Source organism: Cupressus sempervirens, chromosome 7, assembly GCF_028749045.1.
Source record: "Cupressus sempervirens isolate cs-2001-9-10 chromosome 7, ASM2874904v1, whole genome shotgun sequence".
NCBI lineage: Eukaryota > Viridiplantae > Streptophyta > Pinopsida > Cupressales > Cupressaceae > Cupressus > Cupressus sempervirens.
In genome coordinates, this window is record NC_143124.1 from 222,174,422 (window position 1) to 222,200,638 (window position 26,217).

The following is a 26,217-nucleotide window of genomic DNA, read 5'->3' on the forward strand; positions in this document are numbered from 1 at the left end:
TCTAAACCTTCACCATCTATAACCGAGTGATCCAATTTTTGTTTGGCTTGGACACAATGACACCAATAATAATCTGTCCCTTCTTCACTGTCTTTAGTTGCAATAACAACAAAAACATGGCCTACAGCGACAAATGTACAAAATTTGGTCATTAATTCAAAAAATACTTAGGTAAAAGTTATAAAGTTACATATTTAAATTGCAAAGATATATAAATATATATATTATCAGGTTGCACTAGATTAGATAAGCAATCAAAGTCAATAGATGAATCCATCTGTACCATTTCCAATGCTTGTGGGTGACGATAGGTGTCAATTGGGCCCAAACCAATATATCCCATTTGTCCACCCATTCAGTCGACTCATAGTCATCCCAATTTTCCTTTGCATATGATGGACAATAGCATTCCATTTTTTCATGTGTGGATACTCCATGAACCTACACCAGAGCTTCTAAAAGAATGCAACTCACTAGATCCTGTTAGTGTGCAACAATCTTGATATGGTGCAATGTTAGTATTATCTATCAAACAAAAACATCTACGAACCATAGAATCACCTTCCTTACTTGGACCCATTGTAGTGTTACACCACTAGATGATAGATTTTGCATCTATCAATATTGCTCCATCTTTGCACTTTAGTTCTTCATGAGCTAAGACTCTTTTGATGCATGTGCCTGCACCATCGTGCTCTCCCTTTCCATGACCAACCTCTGCGAAATTCCACATATATTGAATTCTACACAACATGTGCATCCTACTTAACTAATAGAACATCCATGCATTCTTGAATTGAGATGCGCAATTGTTTGACCAAATAATGTGATGACAATATGTGATGCCCCTCTTACCTAAATCTCCATAAAATAGTTAAAAACAACCTTGTACAAACTCCATAGAATGTGATCGATCATCGCTGATGTAAAAATGGTACTCCTTCAAAATCTTCTTGTCATCCTTTGTACTTGTAGGTGAATGCATGAATGTTATGTGAACAAATATGAAAACCTGTTGACAAGTATAATACTTTTCTTGCACCTCATTTTGTGGTTACAATGTGTAGTTCTCTGTGAAGTCTACAATCGAAATAATGGTATCTAGTGAAAACGTATCCTTGCACAAATTGAATTGAAAATCTAGCCATCAAGCTCTATATGTGTGCCTTTCATACTCATAAATAATCTTTTCACAAAAAATCTTCATAAACTCATACACTAGAATCTTTTCAATGACTAAATCACATCTTTTGCCCTATTTGCCATCTTTTAGAGCATATGTCACTGTCTTGAATTTTCTATAATCTACTATTTTATTTCCAATTGCATGTGTACTGTCCATATGTTGAAAAGTCGGATAAAGTTGCAAAGAACCACAAAATAACCATGTACCATCCAAGCATGATGTCTTGTAAAATTGTTGGCCATCCCCTATTTCACATAAAATGTTGGATATGAATTCCCTTGAAGATCTTGGTAGCTCATTCATGTCACAATCCTACAAAACAAATTTAGAATGCAAAAATACACATATATGCCTAAAAACATCAAAATGGTTAGAAAAATCAATATGTATCCTACAACAAGAAGTTGTGCATGTGTGATTTATCTTGACATAAAAAGGTTTACCCATCTCAAAAAATCTTTGACTTATTCAAATTTGAGGATACATACCAATAAATTTTGCAAAAAATTGTGTCTGAGTTGAGTCCAAAAAATGTTTTGCATGTGGGTCGCAATTTTGGCTTTCAATCCTCCTTCATACAACATCTCTTTGATTAGGGGAAACACGTGTGTTATTTTTCCAAAAATCTTCGATCAATGATTTCAAAGCTTCACTAATTTCTTTATCCTTTTGTGGTAGTCTACCGTTAAATGTCCATAACTCATTTTTTGTTAGATCTTCTAATCTCTCATGCCTTAGCATGGTTCTCCGTAGAGTACATCTACCAATTTTTAATGTTTTGCTTGTCTTTCTCATGAGTTGAGCTTTCTTCATTTGGCTACTTAGTATTGTTGATGTAAGTACTCATCTTGTGCTATTACTATCTTTGATGCATGATTTAGAACCCACATTGTCATAGGCACTCATTAGATTCTTTAGAATGCTTTTTTTCATTTGAATCATCCATAGTTCTTAGCCCAAGAATCTTCATGATAGGCCTAAATTTAAAATTCCTCATCATTTCAACAAATAATTGGCATTGAACTATAATATTTAATTCTTCAAAAAATAATCTCCACATACAATTAACTTTACTTTAACAAGTGTGCTTGCTAATCTTGTTAGGCATTGATTTCAAAATGTTAGTATCAATATCAATCAAATATTTTGGTCTTCTAAAATGAATTCTAGGTGTTATAATCTCTTCCATTCCCTCAACATTTTGAACATCAACATAAGGTTCAGTGTATTTCATACCTTGAATCGAAGATGATGTGCCTTGGCAATAAGATGCAAGAGATGGAATATCACCTACTTGATGTGTTGATGCTATGTATTCAACATGACATGATGGAGTGTGTACATTGCCGGATCTACAAATTAGTGTCCCTTTAACAGGAGAGGATGATATGACTCTGACATTGGAAGATGGTGTAGCTTCACAATTCAATTGTCTTCTTGAGCATAATAGTATCATTCATTCTCTTTGTCTTTCGAGTTCGTCCTCTTTGTTTCTTTGTATTGGTGGTTCTTGATCCTCTTCGAAAGTCAATTCGTCATTATTGCTTTGCAATTTTCTTTGTTCACGTAGTAGTTTCATTTTATCTGTTTTAATTGCCAAATCTCTCTTCCTATCTTCATTTTTTTGAGTTTTTAGTTTCTTCCTTGGCATGATGATGATTTCTACATGTCAAATTATTCAAACATCTAAATTACTTAAAATGTGTAAATTACAAATTATTCAAATACATATAAAAATTATAATTATTTGAATGAATATACAATATATATGAAACAACCTGTCAAATTTCTAACCATTTTGAAATAGCATTTCATTCAAACATACAAATTTCAATGAATTCACTATATATTAAACATGTCAAATTATAATCAAATTTGTATCTATATGTCAACAAACAATATTTAAAATGGATTTCACTAACCTTTTATATACAAAGAATATTCAAAAAGTCTTCAAATTGCGTATCTAATGATTGAATTTGGTGTTTGCTAGCTTCAAAAGGTATTGAAATAGTGTTTGCTATGTTAAAACCCATGATTTCTATCAAAATAACAGAAAACACAATAGACCAAAAGTAGAGAATGGATGAAATGGGCCCCAAAGTTTCTTTTTGACTATTTTTGGGTGATTTCACATAGTGCATAGACACTATAAAGCACACACACTATGTCAAAACATATTACTCTCTATCCTCCCTACTCTCTCTCCCCCTACTCTCTCTCTCTTCCTACTCTATCTCTCCTCTCCCATCCCCTACTCTCTCTCTCTAACTCTCCCTCTCCTACTCCCTCTCCCATCGTCTACTCTCTCCCATTCCCTACTCTCTCTCTCCCTACTCTCTCTCACCTCTCCCATCCTCTACTCTCTCTCTCTCTCCCTCTCTCCTCTCCCATCCCCTACTCTTTAGATCTCTCACACACACTCCCATTCTCCCTCTCCCACTACTTACTATCTCTCTCTCTCTCCCCCCATCCCCCTGCTCTATCTCACACTCTCTCCCATCCCCTACTCTCACTCTCTCTCCCATCCCATTCTCTCTCTCTCTGCCACCTCCTACTCTCTCTCACACTCTCTCCCATTCCCTACTCTCTCTTACACATTCCCATCCCCCCTCTCTTTCTCCCTCTCCCACCACCTACTCTCTCTCTCCCATCTGCTACTCTCTCTCTCTCTCTCTCAAGCTACTCTCTCTCACCTCTCCCATCCCCTAAACTCTCTCTTTTATAGATACACACTCCCATCCTCCCTCTCTCTCTCTTCCATCCCATACTCTCTAGATGTCTCACACACACTTCCATCCCCCCTTCTCTCCCCCTCCACCACTCCCTCTCCCACTACCTACTATCTCTCTCTCAAGTTCTCTCTCTCTCTCTCTCCCTCTCTACTCTCTCTCTCTCCTATCCCGTACTCTTACTCTCTCTCCCATTTCCAACTCTCTCTCACACTCTCTCCCATCCCCTACTCTCTCTCACACTCTGCTATCCTTTCACTCTATCTCTCCCATCCTGTACTCTCTCTCTTCCACCCACTAGTCTCTCTCTCACACTCTCTCCCATCCTTTCACTTTGTCTCTCCAATCCCATATTCTCTCTCTACCACCCCCTACTCTCTCTCACACTCTCTCCCATCCCTTACTCTCTCTCTTTCACACACACACACACTCCCATCCCCCCTCTCTCTTCTCTCCCATCCCCTACTCTTTAGATCTATCACACACAATCCCATCCCCCTCTCTCTGTCTTCCTCTCCCTACTCTCTCTCACACTCTCTCACATCCCCTACTCTCACTCTCTCTCTCTCCCATCTCATTCTCTCTCTGCCACCTCCTACTCTCTCTCACACTCTCTCCCATCCCCTACTCTCTCTTACACACACTCCCATCCCCCCCTCTCTCTCCCACTCCCTCTCCCACCATCTAGTCTCTCTCTCCCATCCTCTCTCTCTCTCTCTCTCTCTCTCTCTCTCTCTCTCTCTCTCTCTCCCTCTCTCTCTCTCTCTGAGGCTACTCTCTCTTTTATAGATACACACTCTCATCCCCCTCTCTCTCTCCTTTCCCATCCCCTACTCTCTAGATCTCTCACACACACTCCCATCCCCCCTCTCTCTCCCCCTCTCCCATCCCTCTCCCACCACCTACTATCTCTCTCTCTCAAGTTCTCTCTCTCCCTCTCTACTCTCTCCCTCTCCCATCCCCAATCTTACTCTCTCTCGCCCATCCCCAACTCTTTCTCACACTCTCTCCCATCCCCTACTCTCTCTCACACTCTCTCCTATCCTTTCACTTTATCTCTCTGATCCCGTACTCTCTCTCTACCACCCTCTACTCTCTCTCACTCTCTCCCATCCTTTTACTCTATCTCTCCCATCCCATACTCTCTCTCTCTGCCATCCCTTACTCTCTCACTCTCTCCCATCATTTCACTCTATCTCTCTCATCTTGTACTCTCTCTCTACCAACCTCTACTCTCTCTCACACTCTCTCCCATCTCTTATTCTCTCTCTTTCACAAAAACACACACACTCCCATCCCCCCTCTCTCTCTTCTCTTCCATCCCCTACTCTCTCTCACACTCTCTCCCATCCTTTACTCTCACTCTCTCCCTCTCCCACCACCTACTCTCTATCCTCCATCCCTACTCTCTCTCTCCCCTCTCCCATCCCCTACTCTCTCTCTTTCATAGACACATACACTCTTAACCCCCCACTCTCTTCTCTCCCATCCTCTACTCTCTAGAGCTATCACACACAATCCCATCCCCCCTCTCCCGCTCCCTCTCCCTCTCCCGCTCCCTCTCCTACTGCCTACTCTCTCTCTCTCTCCCTCTCTCTCTCTCCCTCTCTACTCTCTCTCTACCATCCCTTACTATCACTCTCTCTCTCCCATCCCCTACTCTCTCTCACACTCTCCCATCCCCTACTCTCACACACACACACACACTCTCTCTCTCTTCCCCATCCCATATGAGCTCTCTCTGCCACCACCTACTCTCTCTCACACTCTCACATTCTCTCCCATCCCCTACTCTCTCTCTTTCATAGACATGCACACTCCCATCCCCCCTCTCTCTCCTCTCCCATCCCCTACTCTCTAGATTTGTCACACACACTCCCATCCCCCCTCTCTCTCTCACTCTCCCACTCCCTCTTGCACTGCCTACTATCTCTCTCTCTCAAGCACTCTCTCTCCCTCTATTTTTTCTCTCCCATCCCCTACTCTCACTCTCTCTCTCCCATCCCCTACTCTCTCCCATCCCCTACTCTCTTGCTCTCCCCCCATCTCGTACAAGCTCTCTCTGCCACCCCCTACTCTCAAACTCTCACACTCTCTCCCATCCCCTACTCTATCTCTCTTACACACATTCCCATTCCCCTGCCTCTCTCTCTCACACTCCCTCTCCCACTACCTACTCTCCACCATCCCTTACTCTATCTCTCTTACACACTCCCATTCCCCTCCTCTCTCCCTCCCACTCCCTCTTCCACCACCTACTATCTCTCTCTCTTCCATCCTTTACTCCCACTCTCTCTGCCACCCCTACTGTCTCTCACACTCTCACACTCTCTCTCATCCCCTACTCTCACTTTTACACACACTCCCATCCCCCCCCTCTCTCTCCCTCTCCCACCCCCTCTCCCATTACCTACTCTCTTTCTCTCCCATCCCCTCCCTCTCTCTATCTCTCTCTCCCCTCTCCCATTCCCTACTCTCTCTCTTTCACACACACACCCATCCCCCCTCTCTCCTCTCCCATTCCCTACTTTGTCTCTCACTCGCTCTCCCTCTTCCACTCCCTCTCCACCACCTACTCTCTCTCCCACTCTCACTCTCTCTCTCTCTCTCTCACTCTCACTCTCTCCATCTCTACTCTCTCTCTACTACCTCCTACTCTCTCACATTTTCACACTCTTTCCTATCCCCTACTCTCTCTCTCTCTCTCTCTCTCTCTCTCTCTCTCTCTCTCTCTCTCACACACACACACACACACACACACACACATTTCCATCCCCCCTATCTCTCCCTCTCCCACTCCCTTTCCCATTGCTTACTCTCTCTCCCATCCCCTACTCTCTCTAAAGCTACTTTGTCTCCCCCCTCTCCCATTCCCTACTCTTTCTCTTTGATGCACATGCACTCCCATCCTCCTCTCTCTCACTCTCCCTCTCCCACATCCTACTCTCTCTCCCCCATCTCCTACTCTCAATCTCTATCTCCCCATCCCCTACTCTCAATCTCTCTCTCCCACCTTGTACTCTCTCTCTGCCATGCCTACTCTCTTTCACACTTCCTCTCTCTCTCTCCCATCCCCTACTTTCAATCTCTCTCCCCCATCCTGTACTCTCTCTTTGTCACCCCTACTCTCTCTCACACTTCCTCTCTCTCCCATCCCGTACTCTCTCTACCACCTCTACTCTCTCTCTCCCATCTCATACTCTCTCTGCCACCCCTACTCTTTCTCACTTCCTCTCTCCCATGTCATACTCTCTCTACCACCCCTACTCTTTCTCACTTCCTCTCTCTCCCATCCCCTACTTTCTCTTTATGTCTCTCTCTCTCTCTCTCTCTCTCACACACACACACACACACACACACACACATAGCCATTCCCCCCTCCCCATTTTCTCTTTCTCTTGCTTTGTATCTTCTATGCATTATTTAGGTCTCAAGAGTGTGTGTGCACTACAACACACCCACACTATTGAGACCAAAATTCAAATGATTTTAATAGCGCATGCATGCTATAGCATGTGTGCGGTATAGGGCATACACACTACTTAAAGCTTTGCATTAAAACCAAGCCTACGACGTGGTTTTTCCTTGGAGATCCAACCTAAAGGTTTGGAGTTTATAAATAGGTCTAAGACGTGTTTACCAACAAACATACAAAAAATGATTGATTTTTCTTGTGTGCTCTCCTTCAAGATTCCTTATGGTTGGGCATCGATAAGATTAGGTTACATGACAGTGTAGGTCTTTATGTTAGCTATATAACCAAATAATTTATTTTTAATTTGAACTATTTCAAGCCTTTCATCTATAATTTCTTTTGAATGTATGTTCATTTTTTGTCAAAAACCACCATGTACTAATTGGGCTATAGATTTTAGCTCGTTCATCAAATTTTGCAGCAACTTAGCTTTTTAGAAACTAGAATCCATTCTACACACTTTGAATTTTTTTTGATTTTTTTTGATTTTAGATTATTTTTCATTTATTTCTAGGGGGACAACACAGATATTTCACATTTTTGGGATGTGTTTAGTTAAAAAATTCATTAAAAAAAATAGACATTATAAAATTACCCAAAAATTTTGGGATAAACTACATAGTGTTAAGTAATTTTTGACCAAAAAAAATAATTTTTTTTTTTTTAAAAGTTAAAATTTAGGGGGGCACACTTTGTATTGTGTTATTTTTTTTTTGGAATAAACAGTACCAATTGTTATGGCCCCCCTTTTGAGGACCTAAAACTAAACCATTTAAAAAAAAAAATTAGTAGTTTAGAAACTAAATTCAAAGGACTATGACTTTTGTTTTTGTCATATCTAAAAATTTTGAGTGTAACTATCTTCAAATTCTTGTTGAAGTTCAGAAATTGTTGATTTTAGGAAAAAGATGTCCACTTATACCCCCCTTTTGGCACTACAACTTGGTGCACTTACCCATGAGGCATGCCAACATCTGTAGGTCTCGAAAAAAGACTATATTGCCTCCTAGGAGGAATAATATTATCCATCCTCTATTATTTCAAAAGTACAAATTAATATGGTTAATGCAATTACACATGTATATAGAAAGTAAATAATTATGTACTTTATATTTAAATTTTAATTAAAATTTTACCTCCTGCTCTTGACTATCTCTGGGCTCTCCTTGCATGAGGTCAAAAAATGATGACACATCAATCTCATCACTACCATCACCATGGGCAACATATATGTCATCAATAAAATCAACACCCTTAGCATAATGGTCATCGTGCATTGCATCAACATCGCTCTCAGGGCCTCTACATATGCCTCCATAGCTAATACAAATATGTCCAAGTGGATGAACATGTGTAATCTACATCCATTGCTCTACTAAATTTCCCAAAAGGGCACTCAAAGAGGTAAGAGCAGACAAAACTGGTCGATGATGGTGTGGAGCTGGTACAATAGGCATAGGAAGAGGTACAAGGGGCTAAGGTCATAAGCTGTTTCTTGTTCTATCACTTAGCTTTGCCCTAGGCCTATCCTGAGGCATCCCAAAATAGTTAGGTTTCAAACCCAATTCAAACTCAGTCCATAGCTTCCTAAGGAAGTACGTGGGCACCTCATGATTAGCTTGTGGTGGATGATCAAATACCATCCACCACCGCTCCCAAAAGTGTGTTGCTATGTGTCGATGTGTGCACCATCTAATAGAAATACGAGGCTTCTTTTTGTTAATCTCCTCACCTATCTTAGGGTTTACAAAATATCTTGTAAAATGCCCTTTATCTATTTTGAGGTTATGGACCTCTCTATATGATAAGCTATCAGAATAGAAGGCACACATGTCTTTCCTCCATAATCTAAATGAACCAATATCACAATCCAAATGTTGTATAGAGTGAATGATGTCTTGCATGCTATCCACAAGGCATAGTAGGTAAGGAGGGGGGTGGGCCTTGTGCCTGATAGCCTCAATATATCACATGAGGTCATTAAGATTATTCCTCATGCTCTCTCGCAAATCATCTATGGTGGGTGGTGGAGGAGGACTAGGTGGTTGTGGAGGTGGGTGTGGAGGTGGAGGTGGAGATGGAGGGGGTAGAGGCAAGGATGGGGGAGGGGGAGGGGGTGGTGACGTGTCCATCAAATATAGTCTGGATATATGTTTAAACAACATAAAAAATGACAAAATTACTATTTAATAAAATTTAAATCTAAAATATCAATTATATAAATACGCAGATCTTTAAAACCATATCAATTAAATAAATAAAGTTAAACACTTAAGTAAACTTTAATATTAAGGCTAATTGAACATTATACCTAATTTAAGTCTAATCATAAAAAAATACTCCAAAAAACTATATTAATAAATCAACTATATAAATCTAGTTTTAATTTTAGATACAAACTTTTTTTGTCTATGTAAAGTTCAAGAGAACATGTTGTTGATATTAAGGAAAAGGATGTGAAAGTGCCCAATAGTTTAACCATTGTTTTATTAGATTATGATCTAGATCCTAAATGGAATTACTTTATGAAATAAATTTTAGTGATCTTTTTATTGTTAATATTTTATATTGAATGTTAGAGTAGTTATATTCCTATTCTATTTAGTTTTTAAAGTCTTGTTGAAAAAAATATTATAGTTATATGTTTCTATCCTAGACCCCTAATTGAACTTACAGAAAGGGAAAAAAATATTTTGATTCTCCTATAAGATTTGTTATTCAACACTATTTATGCATTTATTTGGCCTACTAAACTTGTGAGGAAATGCACAAAATCATTAAGAAATATAAGTATAAGATGATATAAAAATGAGGATAATTAAGATTATGGAAGGAAAGTATGAAGAAATTGGCACGGAGACTAAGAATGCAACTTCTAATGTGTTGATGGAAATAGATTACAAGGGCACATAAGTACCATAGTCAATGGGTGTAAAAATTAAGGATGATTTAGACAAACCATGTGTGATTAAGGATAGAAAAAAGAACAATGATAATAGAAAAAAGAACAATGATGGTTATGATGATTTTAATCAATTCTTTAGTATTGTATAGAAGAATGACTCCTTATTTTAGGAGTTCCCATTTTATTGGATGAATCCAAGGAGAAATCAAGGACTCAATTTTAGGTAATTTCATCAATAATGAGTGAAGAAGAAGAGAAGGAACCAAATAAAGTTAAGGATTAAAAATGTTGCAGAAGATATTATGACTAAGAAATTGAATAGAAAGGTAATTAATGAAGGGTAAGCCTTCAATGATTTGCCTTAAAATCTTGTGATTGTGAGTGAACAATCTTTGTGATAAGAGAAGGTGACAAATAAAATGGAAAATATTATCTAGAGTGACATTCCATGTAGTGGTGAGAAATTAGGCATAAGTTTATTGTGTCAGGTGATTTTGGTAAGACATTAGCAAAATTTGGAAAGGAATAAGACTCAAAGACATATGGCAAGGATCAACTCATGAAACAATTACTGTTCCTTTGTGAAGGAAAATAAGAGGTTAGAGAAGAAAATAGAAGAAGATTGTTGGAAAGTATATTCCATGTGACCATATAGATATTATCATTGCTAGAAACATATCTATTAGGTATGATTAGTAGTCATGATGAGTCAAATAAGAATAACATGTCTATGTCTAGGAAGGACTCGCAGTGTTTCTCGAAGAGATTAATATGATGATTTGAGTTCTAAGTTACAATGTGTTGATTAGAGGCTAGTTTTTTTGCTAATGATGGATTGATTATGTAATAATTTTTGGTGCTAACCAAGTGAAGTGTTGAGTACTCATATACATGTATCTCAAGATAGAAAGCTTCATGATTTTTATTTGTGCATGTTATTTTTTATTTAAAGATAGATATTTCTATTTGATGTTCATGATGAACAATGTAGAGTTTCTTTTTTATTATGAGATAGAGATGTGTTTTTTGTTGATGTGATACTTCACAATGCTTATTTATTTTTCTTAATTATATCATGTTATTAATATGGGAAAACAATGAGATTTTTTATTAGATTCAAAAGGTCTCTTGGAGTGTGTTGATGTATTATAGCCCAACTCAACTATCTATCATGTTGCATTAGATCATGAGTGTGATTGATAGATCATGGCATACTAGAGATTATATATGTGGGTTCTAACTTTGTCTTAGTTTACATATCTTGGGTAAAATTGATTATTGTTAGTCATTTTTGTAAAATTAATATGATGGTTAAGATCAACCATTTTTATGTTAATTTCATGTATATAAAAATGAAATTATCTTTTAATGTTACAAGAAAATGGTGATGAACATATGAGTGTATGAGATATAAACATGTCTAAGAATGTCATACTAAAGATTGATCTAAGAGGTATGACTAGAACATATTGAAATTTAGAGAGTTGATAAATTATTTAGAGTTGTATTAGCATATCATAGATGCTATCAGTTAGTCCATAATTCAATGGATTTTTCTCCATAATGGATTGTTGTTTGTTCTAGGGTTGTTTGCCTCAAAATTGTTTCCCTTTTCTATATTTAAGAAGCTAGATCATTTTTATGTACACTTATTTTGTGACATTGGGGGATTGTATTCTCATTATGCATTATATGTTCATCTTAGGATCAAACAAAGTTTAGTAATGTTACCTTTGTTGGATCAAAATCTTAGTAATAAAAGGGTTTTAAAAGGTTATAACATCTAATAGAATCATACAAACTCATAGCTAAAGTTGTAATGAATGTAGACTTCATCACAAGTTGAATGAGTAATGTACAATTATAAAATATACTTAATTTAATAGTTTGATAGAGGAAGTTTATAGTTGGTATAGTTTTAGTGTCTCAAAATATCAATGTACCAAGATCTAGTATTTAACTTAAGACAATTATATCTATTAAATAACTACATTAATAAATGAATTTTTATACACAATCCATTTCATTATTTAGAACTAATTATTAATAACATATATTCTCAAAATAATATTATTTATATTATCCATAATTTTTCTTCAACCCAATTTATAATCGTTAAATATAGTTTTCAAACTTAGGATTAAGATTACTTTCCATTATACCTATTGTTATGGTTACCTGGCTAGGGATCAAGTCTTAGGTTTAAGATTTGTAGTTACAATTACAATTAGAGTAACTTAACATTTAGGATTCAGTTTATTAACATGATTAGGGTTAGGATTAGAATTAAGTTTGCCAATTTTAATTATATAATTTGGTTAAAATCTTAATCAGCGTCAGGGTTAGGTTAGAATTATGGTGAAAGTGAGATTTTACATCAAGGTTAATACTATGTTTACAGTTAGTGTGTAGTTTTATTAAAAAAGATATGGTTTTAAGGTAAGGAAGCACATTATGTAATGCCCAACCAAGGGATCCAAAGAACTAACCTGACGTTTTACTAAGCAAGCAATAACATGTACAATAATTTACATAAAAAACATAAGAGATTACATTCCTTAATGAGCACATTTACATTTCATTTTTAAATAATTATACTAGAAGTAAAATAAATAACACATCCACATGAAAGAATAACTACAAGGTCAATCCATTTAAATAATATACATTTGTTCTGAATGTCACTTGGCATTAATTTTTGGAATGCACAATCATCCACCGTACATGTCACAGGGTATGAAAGGATGAAAGAATATACATTTATAAAATAGTTTACATCATCCATTTTCTATCCATGAAACAAAGTACAATACAATAAGTAAAATCATTAAATACTAAGTTTTGTGTTTGGATCCCTTGGTGGGGTGTTACGTGATTAAATACTTAGTTATATGTTTAGGGTTTTATTGTACAATTATGGTTAGGTCAAGGTTAAAGACTTACAAATATATAGTTAGTTTTACTTTCTTTGTTATATGTTTTACAAACTAATCTATAATTAATCACTATTTATTTGAAATAAGTATAAAATATTGAATGTAATTACATGTTTAAACAATGAATTTACATCTATCTAATCATTCAACATTTTAATTTACATATTAAATACATTTCAAACTATTTAAAATAATAATTTTTAAATGAACATCTACAAAACTATTATTTAACTTAATAGATACAATAATCTAATGATAATACTGTTAATAATGAAAATTTACAATTTTATGTATATTAAAATTGAAAAAACAATAAATTGAAGGTATATAAAACATGAAACTGAAAAATAATTAAATAAAATAGTACAAAATAAAATAAAATACTTGGTATGTCAAAAAATAACAATAGGGGGGGTCGATAGAGGTCAAAAACGGGCTCCCGTATTGCTATAAAATCGGGCTCACATTTTGTAAATGATAAAAATGAAACAAAAAATTTCCAAAAATGGGGGGATTTGTAGTTTCTCAAATTAGGTACCTAATTTTCAAAATCAGGTACCCGATATTGTTAGAATCAGGCACCCGATTTTGAAAAAATTAGGTGCCTGATTCTTAAGATGTTCAAGCACCCAAACCACATTTTAAAAACTGGGCACCCAATTTTCGAAATGTGGATTGGGTGCTTGAAGCAGGATTTCAAAATTGGGTACCTGATTCTAAGCAAATCGAGTACCCATTTCTAAGAGGTCCAATTCTGTGGATTTGAATTTCGCGAAATTGCAACCCAACGACCCAACTTTGTGCTCTTACCCATTCTTTTTTCTGTGAATCTAGGTTTCTTTGAGTGTGATGGCATATATTTTCAGCAGTCCAATCTTTTTTGAAAAATATTGTGAAAATCAAGTGAATGAATGAAATTAGGGTATCCAAGTTTTTGTTGCAGAGGTTTTAGTATATTAACCCTAAATTGTTTGACCTGTGTGCTAGGTTGGGTTAGAATTTTAAGGTACCTTTTATAAATCAAAGTTATGTTGAAATGTTTTAATCATGTTATGCACTTAGTCAAAATATCTATACCTTATGGTTGAAACTTTAATCTTCTCAAGTCCTAATTTTGAGTAGGAGGTCATGAGTCTAATACAAATATTCCATATTCCCCTTAATCTCATGACATAGTGCAAGCATAGCATTACAAAGCCTTTTGTTCAAAGCTTTAACCCTATGCCTAAGTCTTAAATGTATCATCGTAAGCTATTTTTGTAAAAGTAAGAGTATGTCCCAATCTTTATGCTTAGGGTTTCAAATGTAAGGTTGTAAGTCTATGTGGTAAAAGTGAAAATGTGTCCCAAACATATGTTCTAATAGTTGAGCATAATATCGCAAGTCAAAGTCCTTAGGGCTTAATGTGAGCCATGATGACATGCTTCAAAGGAAAATGTAAGTGCATAAGTTCGATTACAAAAGTCATCTGAAGATATGCTTTTGTCTTAATCTTAAGTCCATAAAAGGTTTTTTTCATTAAGGTATTAGGTCTCCAAAAATTATGTTCTAAATGAAAGAATAGAGTTGTAAGTGTGTTATATGTGCTGATTTGATGCTACAACTAAAGGCTAAATGCGAGATCATAAAACTCATTTTGATACCTTCTAAAGTTATGAAAGTTGTTGGGCATAAAAATGGAGGTGTATTTTCAAAGGGTTATGATGCTATGATGAAAAGATGCTAGCAATTAGCATAAGTTCACAGTTAAAAATGAGTTCGAAAGTTAAAGTTCTTGATTGTTCGATGAGATATTGAGTATAAGAGCAGAGCATTCTAGCAGTCAATTTTATAGAGTTATGAAGAAAGGAAAGGTCCAATGCGGTGTAAGATCATAGGCCCTAACAAGACAAAAATAAATAAGTTAAGTTTGCAAAATATGAAAAGGATAAAGGTTTCTAGCCAATCATAGGTTTTAGGCATACAATAAAAGGCTTAGCTAGTACTAATAATGTTAAAACATGAAGTGACACTCCTGCTATCAAATATGAATCCTCGTGCATGAAAGAATTTAATGAAGTAAATAAAGTTTATGGAACTCACTCTTACATAAAGAGGTTCTTAGCGACCAAAATAAGTACCAATTTCCAAACGAGAAATTATCGAGTTGCAGAAGCAGTTGAGCTTTCAGATTGTCAATTTGTTCTTGAAAATTTAAAAATCTAGGGTTTAGTTACATAAAAAAGATGTTTGAAATAAGAGGTGGTGAGGGGAAATCTAAAGAGGTAGAAATAGTTCAAGAATCATCTTCAAAAACTAGCAAAACAAGGAAAAGAAGGCCAAATAAATATGCAGAAGAATGGCTCCATCTCTTGCCTAGATTGTCAATGTAATTGCTACAAATGATCATAGTTTTAGTGATCCATACATGTATTACAGAGAAGCCATTTTCCCAGAAACAAATGGGTATGAGCTATACATGTTTTTCTATAGCAACAGGTTTAAAAAGCCACTAGCCTTGAACCCATAGAGAAGGGATTTCAAAAAGCTCATCTTTCTTGAGGTATACATTGAGGTAGACTTATTAAAAGCCCTAATAACATCATACAACCCTGCAACCAAATATTTCCACAAGTAGGATGGGAGCATATTATGCAAACTTGATCATGTCTCCTTCATTGAGGCTTTTGGACTCAAAGGAGATATGAGTGTGGAGATGGACATCCAAGGCTTCTAGAAAATTTTTGAGAGGAATGTCAAGTTTTATATTGGCAAGGTGATGATTCACCATATTCCTTGGATAAGATCTTCTCTATGAAAAAATTCATTAATTATATGCAGAACACAATTTATGGTTTGGACAAAGCACTAGGGAGTGATGGTTCTAATATGGTGTATGGAGGACCCTACCTCGTGACCCTAAATATTCAAGATCCCTTCACAAACACTAAATACGATTATGTGAAGTACATCATTAAGAAGATGCAAGAACAAATTACTGCTGCCCATAGGGTTGAATTTTGAAATTTCAAAATCCATCACTATTTACTCTTGATGCATATGATTCTATACAAGAATGTTGGCTACTTTAGTACCAATTTAATTGATAAAAAATTAGACCTTGATGGAGAATCACTAGTGCAAATCTAGACTCGGGTATGTGATAGGTATTAGCCTTATTCTAGTTTTGTCTCATTTTTAAATAATTTTATCTCTATTGTCATGTTCTTGTTGGGTGCCCAAAAAGAAAGAATTCTTGAAATTCTAAAGAAAATATTAAGGTTTGCATTGTTAATGAGATATGATGCTAAATTAGATCATAATTGGGGAGATGAAGTCTTGTTCCAAACAATTTTTATCATGAGAGTTTATGCATGCCTCTAGTCCCCACACATATTGCCTAGATATATACCAACTAGCTTAGTAATAATGGAATGCTTATGGAAAATCATCATGATGGTTAGGGAATACGTAGATGTAAAATTGCACAAAGGAACCTTCTTATGCAAATGTTTGAAGATGGAGATATTACAATTGGAAAATATCCAATTAATCAAATTAATGAATTTCTAAGACATTATAATTTGTCTTCGCACCATACAAAATTTATGTTCTCGAGAATGTAGTTAGGTATGCTTTGAAGAAAACCAAAAATTACGCTCTCCCAAAAAAAAAAAATTACCTCAAGAAGATATAATTAGAGTGATGTGGAGGATATGTTGAGGAATTTTGAAGACATTTAAAGAGTAGAGAGGGAGAAGAAGAAAAAGGACCCTAACTTTGAGGGTTTTTGAATAGAAGTTTCTTATCCATTTAGGCTTGAAACTTTGTTGCAAAACTACTATCATATCATGTCACAATTGCCACATGATTTATGAGATGAAGATGGAGTATATCTAGACTCTCCAGAGCTAGATGTAGAGTTAGACAAAGAAGAAGATCAACCCGAAGCATCTACATGGGTGGAAAAGGGAAATAAGAGGAAGAAGATTGTTTGTATGCATGAAAGAGTAAAGGAAAGGAAATTGAAACTAATGCCTAGTAAGATGTAATATTTTTCTAACATAAGGGAAAATTATTTGGAGGAAAGAATAAAGACAATAGAGAGCCGAATTGTTTTTAGAAGATGATGATTTTATAAATTAGAAGAATTCAAAATCTTCTTGTATAAAGTCAAAAAAGGTGAATTAAATTTGATGTTGAAACTAGGGGAGAGTGAGAAGAAGAAAAAAGAGCTTATAGAGAAGCTTTTAGCCTATGAACCAGATAGTGAGACCATGCTAGTGAATGAGGGTAGAGATATGATATAGAGAAGTTGCATGATGTTGTTTCCTAGGTGGGATTTTGGAACAATGTTTTTGATGGACCAAATTAGGAGACATGATAAGTTCATCTCTTATGAAGCCTTTGGGGCATGGGATCTATAGAGAGGATAAATTTTCAACATAGATACAAATACCTTAGATGTATGGAGCTTTTCTTCTGAGACAAAAAAGCCCAGGTTGATGGTTGTGCAAGATACATCCTAAGGAAGTGTTATTATATGGACATTGGATTCCACCACTAGAAGTGAGATCTCAAGTGCCTTGAAGCAATCTACTTTCATGAATGAATCTAAGGTAGGGAAATTTGAAGACCACCTCACCCAAAGATTTAGAGAATATATTGACACTAGAAAATTGTATGAGGAAGAACTCAAAAAGAGTTACGTACTAGAGAAATGGGTGAAAGAATTGGAAGATAAGATATGAGGATTAGAAAATAAATTTTCCACTCTAAAAGAGAAACTCAAGGTCATGGAAGAAAGTAAGAGTGAGATGAGAGTTGTCAATATAGAATGATCCAGTGAACAAGTTGCTATGATGACAAAGGAAAAAGCATTTGAGACAGAGAAAGCAATTGCTATAATGGAGATCGAGGATCCAAGCTAGGACAAACGATTAAAGGTAAATGTGTTAAGGGAATGTTGATTCACAACATAGATGTTTTGAAGAGAGTGTCCTAGTAAGTTCACAACATCTTTATCTCTTTGCAGAATGCTGGAGACATATGTGATGAAGCCTTGACATGGCTAACTCCTATTTTTAATTAGCAGGGATCATAAATTCAGTTCTTTGATAGATTGATCATTCTAATGGCTAAGAAGCTAGAACAACTAGAAAAAAATTTCATATTATAAGAGGCTTTGGAAGCAGTTAAGGAGTTGATTGGCTTTTTTTCAAATAAATCAGAGGTGATATAAAGTAAGATGAAGATAATGAATGAAAGTATTCATAATTTCATTCCTTTTATTGTTGATAATGATAACATGTTGAAAGATTGGCAAGAGTGGTCAACATCTTTTGATCATATTGTGACATTGAAAAGTGGTGTAACAATATATGATGGAGATGTGGATGAAGTTTTTTTCTATGATTTGATTGATTTTCTATTTAAGATTGAGGTAGACATAAACGAGTTTGTGATAGAATCAAGGGTCATTTTAGATGCTTGATGAAATAACTTTGTGAAAAACTTGGAGACTATTAGAGGCACTAACTAACCAACTAAGAGAGAGATTTATATGTGGGATGCAGTTGGTGAGATCAAGGCTCTTCCCATGGGAAGCAGTTAGAAGATAGTTGATGAGGATAGATGAGGACAAATTAGAAGAAGGACAAGAGTCATAACAAGGCATCTTAGTTTTGCATTGGCTTGCTATGGATACACCTACACTAGAAACCAAGTTTGTACCTAAATATCAAGATGCCAACAGTAAAATTTTGAACTACTTCCCACACCACTACATTTCGACCCATTTGTGATGGAAGGTCTTTCTAATCATGAAATCAACCCATCACCTTAGTGACAAAACCAAAAATTGGCTCTCATTGAACTTTTCTATTGTAAATTATGATGGTGAGGGCATTCGTTGTAATGGCAATGAATGACACTATCATAACTTGAAAGAAGGGAGAGACAAGAGTTCATGTTCACAACACTGCAATTACAACCAAATGTCATCATAATTATGATGATTCAAACTTTTATTTAGTCATCACAATTGTTACATGTATGTGACAGTAGCATTATAGAAGTGACAGTTATCCATTAGATCTTGCTATCATAGTTATGATGTTGTTGCAAACAATGTGCTATGCAAGGGATAACTATCCGTCAGAATAGATCATCACAATTGCGATGACTGGTCAAATTATTAATGAAAATTTACTTTGTGCCATTGTAAGACCAATGGATAGCCATGACTCCAAACTTTTCTTGTTTTAAGATCATAGTTGCTACATGGGAAAGCCTATTTTAGAGTCCCAAGAGCAAAAGATGTGACACAACATAGTACAGATCTAGTGAAGACTTAGAAAAACTTGCAACATTTCAAAACCCAACTAAAGCTATATGTTGATAGGCATGTAGCAAAGAGAGTGATGCATACATATCCAAAACTAGGGGAACAAATTACAATGCACTAGATTTTAACAATTTACAAGGTACACTTGTGTTTTAGTAGGCTAAAAAGAGTCCAAAATGCCTCTCCGTGGCATCCCTATGCTTCAAATCTTCATTGAACATGGAAATAAAATAACCCTCCATGGCCTGGTAGGCCTCTTGGGAGTCCCTTGACTAGAAAAAATGTGCTTGATATAGCTATTGTTGTAAATCTTTGTATTGGCTACATTTGCACCACCATTAGCATTCCCATTAGAAGGCCAACCACTTTCAGCAACAACAATAGGAATGTTTGAGTCACCCAAGGCTTCCATGGCATAAATGAGAGCATCCACACTTGCATCAAATAAATTCTTGTAACCCACTTCATTGGGGGTCGTCTCTTGGAAGAGGGCATGAGGGAGAGGAATGTCTTTTTGATTAGAGGCATAAGCAAGATAGGTGTACAAATCTTCCATAAAGGGGGATTTTTCTTGTGAAAGGAAGTCTAAGATGGAGTACATGATTGAGGTTATTTTAGGGCTAAAGGTTAATAAAGAAGGAGGATAATAATTGTTAAGGGAAGACATGGGTATTGCTGTAGAGACCTTGATTTCATTATGTAAGTGGATGACTTGGAGTACATTGTAGACATTTTTTATGATAGGGAAGATGTTGGATGTGTAGGGTGTATCAAACAGTATCTCGTTGCCCACTGAGATGTATTTTATGAGGGTTTTTGGGTATTGGGTTTGAATGTTTTCTATAACCTACTACCTTACAGTGGCTTTGCTTGATGCAATGTAATGGAGCTCCTCATTTGGGACTCCCATTACTGTTTGTATGCCTTTGTTTTGGAATGCATTGAGAGTCTTTTGATCAACATCATATATTTCCACTTTGCCAATTCTGTTGGAGGTGTACATGCTTGTCACTTTCTTTGGAGATTGTAAGTTATCACCCAACCTTCCATATCATACTCCTATGGCTTCTCCTATTACTGCTGCACCTACAAGAATACATAAGAACCAATTAGCTTTGAGAGTGGATGAGATAGAAGTTGTGGATGCAAGCTTAGGGAAAGACTTGTCTCTCATGGGGGAAGAATATTTGGGCCCAAGAAACTCTCACCATTTTAACATGGAGGCAAAATCAAACCCAAGACCATGAGGGCAACCCGCAACTTCAAGCCTATCAGTCAATTGTAACCTTTATTGTTGGGTCCTAGAATTAAGGAAGGAAAAAAATATTCTAATACAAACGAGGAAGAAAAGTAAATTAAAAAAGGTTCCAAATTCTCTTCCATCCCCATATCACATTAGGTATGTCATACACAGATCTTTTGTTCTTATAGATATGGTCTATTCCGAATTTACTTTTTATTCTTTGGTATATTTGTTCTAGGAGAATTTCTACCACCATACAACTGCTCCTTGTAAGAGTTACCCTAAAATTAGATCTAAAAACTAGGCTAAAATAGAAAAGAATTCCATCCTTGGGGCTTAGATTCATTATAAACTATTGGAATGAGTAACTATGTTGGCTTAAATGTTTTAAATTGTCTTTTGATTTGAAATAAATAATATAGTCCATTCAGGCTAGCTTTAATTCTTATGAAAACTTGAGGGACTAGATATTTGTACATGTTGTTACTTAGCTAAAGGCAACCTATAATTGGGATGCATGATACCCAAAATGTTGTAATCTTCTATATTAATAGAGAAATGATGATATCTTGGTTTTAAAAACCAATACACACTCATTTTTCCATTCTTAGAATGTCTAATTAGTTTTAGATTACTTCAATTTATAATTTAGATAAGATATAAATTAAAACTGTAAAACTACACTCAAGAGCTAAAAGAATGGAACAAGTAAATATGACTACTCATTTGAAGAACAAGCTATATAATTTTTTCATGTGAACTTGACCATTTATCTAAAAACATGTAAGAGTATCTAAAACTAAATTGAGTAGCTTTTTACTGCATGTGGTTTTCTTATCCAGAAAGCTAAAAATAATAATACAGGAAAGTAAAAACTAAGATAAAACAATAAAACATGGGCTTTATTAAAAAATCTCAAGATTATTATTATTATATAGATCACGATTCATCCATATCTTCAGACAAGATATCCTACAAAGGAAAAAGATTAAGAAAAAAAATCCAATTGCAAGAAGTTCTAACAATGTAGAAGACCGCTAAAAATGCAACCTTTCAAAGAAAAATAGGGATATCAATGAATCAATTGTTGACATGGATTCTTTAGTTCTACCTAATACTCAGTTAGATTCCCAATTAAAAGTAGGTGGGCTACCCAATCAACTACCTAGAATTTCTAGATTTATTAAGAAAAGCATTAACTATCTTTATTTTTTAATCAAACCTTCATGAATAATATTAAAATGTCTATATCCACATAAATTCCCTTATAAGGGACTATAAAGTCAAATCATACATTTATTAATACACCTCAACACTAACCTATAATTCTATTAGCATTTCATATTCTTATTATTATTATATTAACTCACTATTGTCTTTTCCCCTTACCTTGGGAATGCTTCTTATCAGAGGTAATTGATAACCCTCATGACCAAGTGATGTGAAAATTTAAGAAATATGAATTTTAATGTCTAAATCAACATAATAATTTATCATCACTTTGTGAAGAAAATGGGAAGGTTTATAAAAAAAATAGTCAATCAAGATGTGTCATTCATTATTCTTTTCCAACTATCCCAATTTGATAATAAATGATGATATGTAATGTAAAATATTGGTGTAAAAGCACAAACTTGTGTCACCCTTTTGTAAAGGAAAATGCTAACAAAAGTATAACTATTCATCTTAATTGACATAAAACTGGTGTTATTATTTAGAATTTGAAAATGAAATAAACTAATGACATGTGTAGAAATGGTTAAAGTTTAAGATTGTAATTTTTAATAATTATTTAGAATAAGAAATTATATATTTTCCTAATTTTTATAGATAATTTTTTAGTTGTTGAAAGATATAAAAAATTAGGGGTTTAGTTCCCACCACAAAACTATATGGAAATAAACTTATTTCCATATGAACTCAAACTATGTTATAGAGAACACATATAGCTAGAACAATTAAAAATAAAAATTGACTTTAGACCTATATTTTCTCTTTTATAGTGATTCAAATTTCAACTCACCTAAAATCAATAGTTTTCATCTCCCATCAGATTTTTTGAACAAATCTATTCTAACTAGAAGAAAAATCATACATTCTGGGAGATGACTCTCTCCTCTAGAACGTCATATAATTTATTATTATTTTTTATATGATTTCATATTTTTTTGTCTCAAAATTGACATCTTTTTGAGTGTTAAAATACGTGCTTGTAGAATTTTGTAATTATCATATACTATATCTAATTAAAACACTATAAACTCTATATGAGAATATTCTTGACTCTGGGCTATATAAAATGGTGTTTATAGTTTACTAAAAAAAATCCATAAAAAATAGTAAGAGTTATTGAAACCTTAGTTTTCTAAAATAATTGTATTTCTTTAGTAATTGGATAAAAACTAGTATAAAACATGCATTTAATAGAAACTTTCAATTGGAAAAGTGTGAGACCATACATAACTTAGCTAGAATGAATTCATCTAGATCATATGTTTGAAAAAAAAAAATATTTGGATAGAAATACTCAAATTTGGTTGTTATGATAAGTTATCCTGGACAGTGACACAACTTTGTACTTTTACCCATTGATTTCTATCTTTATGAAGTTAATGGCACAGAAAAAAAATGTTACAAAAACTCAACTATATTTGATTGGAAACTTTAATTAACTAAATCAAATCAACACATATTCATTAAAATTTTTAGATATTCACCTTAGAATTAATGTTTATGAAACCAAAACCAAAATTAATCATGCAAAAATCCTTGCCATAAAAAGCCAAGTTTGTGCAAAGGAAGAGTATGAAGATCATAGAAGAAAGATAATGCATTGAATTCCTGTCCCTAAAATTTACATAACATCTCTTCATCTTGAAGATAAATTTTGATTAGAGTAAACAATTCCTTGAAATTAAGGAAGAATCCTTTCTATGTCATACATCAAACCAAGGAGATTGTTTATATTGTCCATTATCCTTATATAGTGAACGACATTAATGGTTTGATAGAATTTGATGGGGAGATGCTTTGGATTGTGAAAAGGGTCTAGCTACTCAAAAATATTCTTGTGATCTATATGTTACACATGTGAAGGATGGTGAGATTGAAAACTACTATGTTGACTATGTTGCCTCATTAAAATTTGTGAAATAATGCACTTATATTATCATTGGTATATGTCCCCTCCTAGAAAATTAGGGATTCAAGAGCTCACTATTTTGGATATTTATAATACAGACTCAATACTCATAGGAGTTTTATTTTGTGTTTTTTTTTTATCATAAGAATGTAGTATTTATTATGATAGTGAGGATTGTGTTGATCTTTTATGATATATAAGATAGGGGTAGATGTATTATATTCAATTTCATTAACAATAATTTTTTTTAATTTTTACTAATTCTTTTAGAAAATCTAAAATTATTAGAGAATAAAATTAGTTTTCTTTAAAAATATTCATATTCATATGGATACATGTGACAAAATATAACAAAAAATGGTTCCAGACTTGAAAAAGTGACATCATTTTCCCATCTTTTTTTTGTTGCATCCAAAATAAGATTCTACCACTTTGAATCAAGATTGCATATTGAACTATGGCCTCCTTTTGCATTGCCTGAAACCAAGAGATTGACACTGTTAGTTGTCATGCAATCATAGGTTAATGTTGAGCTTTACTTTGTTTCGAGAATAGTTTGATATTCTCTACTAATTAGGGCCAACCACTTGAAGGTGGAAGATTCACTAGAAAATTCAATAGAACATAATTAAAACATCTAGACATAAACATTAGTCATTATAAAATAAGTTACATAAATGAGAACCATTTCTTTTTTGTATTTTTCTTTTTTTGTCCTTCCCTATATTGTTGCAGAGGCATATCCATGTTGTCATTGACATTTCTTCTCACCCATGGATGTGATCTTGCTATCCTTTTCAAAGGTGGGTCTTCTGCAATAACAAATAAAAGGGTTAAATTTAAAAAATAAGAGACTTTAAAGACTAAAGAACATTGTAGTGCTCTTTACCTTGTCCAACCACATCATCTTTCCTAAGATTTAGGAACAAACTCTACTTGCCCTGCAACTACAATACAAGATGTTTTATTAATCCCAACACATATTATAGTTAAATTTGTATTACTACACAAAATTCAATCAAAAACATTTACTTGTATTAATAATTGAGAAATAAAAAATCAAATAGAAAATATATATCTTCAGTAATACAATGCATATTCAAAACGACGCCTCCATGATGCTCAGATGGTGTATTAGGATTGGCAGGCTACAATCCAATGTAAATAATTAGTGCGTTTTTCAACAATATATACATATAAATACAGGACAACTACTGAGAAATGTTAATTATTCATTTTAATACATTTAAATATTTTCAGTTTAAAGTGTTAAACAAATATATAATCATTTTTTCCTTACTTAAAACAAATATAATGACTTATAGTTTTAGGAATTGATATCAAATACAATAATTGCTAAAGTATTCAATTTGAAATAAAAATAAATTGACCTATTAACCTTATTGATAGATCTAGCAGAAGAACCTTGCACACTTATTGCTCAAAGTCATTCAGTCAAGGCTCTATAGTCTTATCTGTAGGCTAATTCTTGTCCTCTTCGGAAGTGGTTTTTTAAACTCTAAGGCCTACATTTTTTCTTGGTATCATGAATTTTTTTTGTAATCAATTTCATCAAAAACCAAATTTTTCACAATTTAAAAATATTTGTATATAATTTTTTATATACTTATATTTACAATTTGTGTGACAAGTTTTGAATATCCACATGGGTTGAGCTTGTGTTGCTTGTGCCTCTTTTTTCTTTCTTTGGTTACCTTTGATGTGTCAAACAACCTATGTAAAGTTTGAAATATATTATATCACATAAGTATTAAGAGTAATTAGTACATAACTTCATTCTTAATATTATGACATACCTTCTTTCTTTGGGTGGTACTATTTCTCCACCATGTCTTGCAATATTCTTGACAATAGTGACAACTGTACCTTGTGTTGTAATCCCAATCATAGGATTTTCCATATTATTGTACCTTTATTTGCTTGTTTGATGTCCACTTGGCATTAGATCTGTACTCATATGCTTTGTATCCATACTTCTGAGAATTGTGGCAGTATCCTTCAAATCTTTGAGTGCTTATGGTTTTTGGTCCTATATTCATGTTCCAAATGTCCTTGCTTGTTGCACTTATGATAGTAACCCTTGAATTTGTACTTGGGGTTATGATTTGCATTCTTTTTCATGTAAACATTTACTGTATGACCTAGCTTTCCAAAATTATGACAAGTGGGTTTGTAGTTCTTAATTTTGTTGTTTCTTTGCTCACCACTTTTAGATGATTCTTCTTCCTCAGGACTGGTGTATCCCAATCCAA

At 34.5% G+C, this 26,217-nt stretch overlaps 1 pseudogene; it reads right to left on the reverse strand.

Moving 5' to 3' along the window:
- LOC149546298 (glucan endo-1,3-beta-glucosidase-like) overlaps positions 1–23,675 on the reverse strand; it is a 57,359-nt pseudogene extending 33,684 nt beyond the window's left edge.
- Between the last annotated feature and the right edge of the window lie 2,542 nt (positions 23,676–26,217).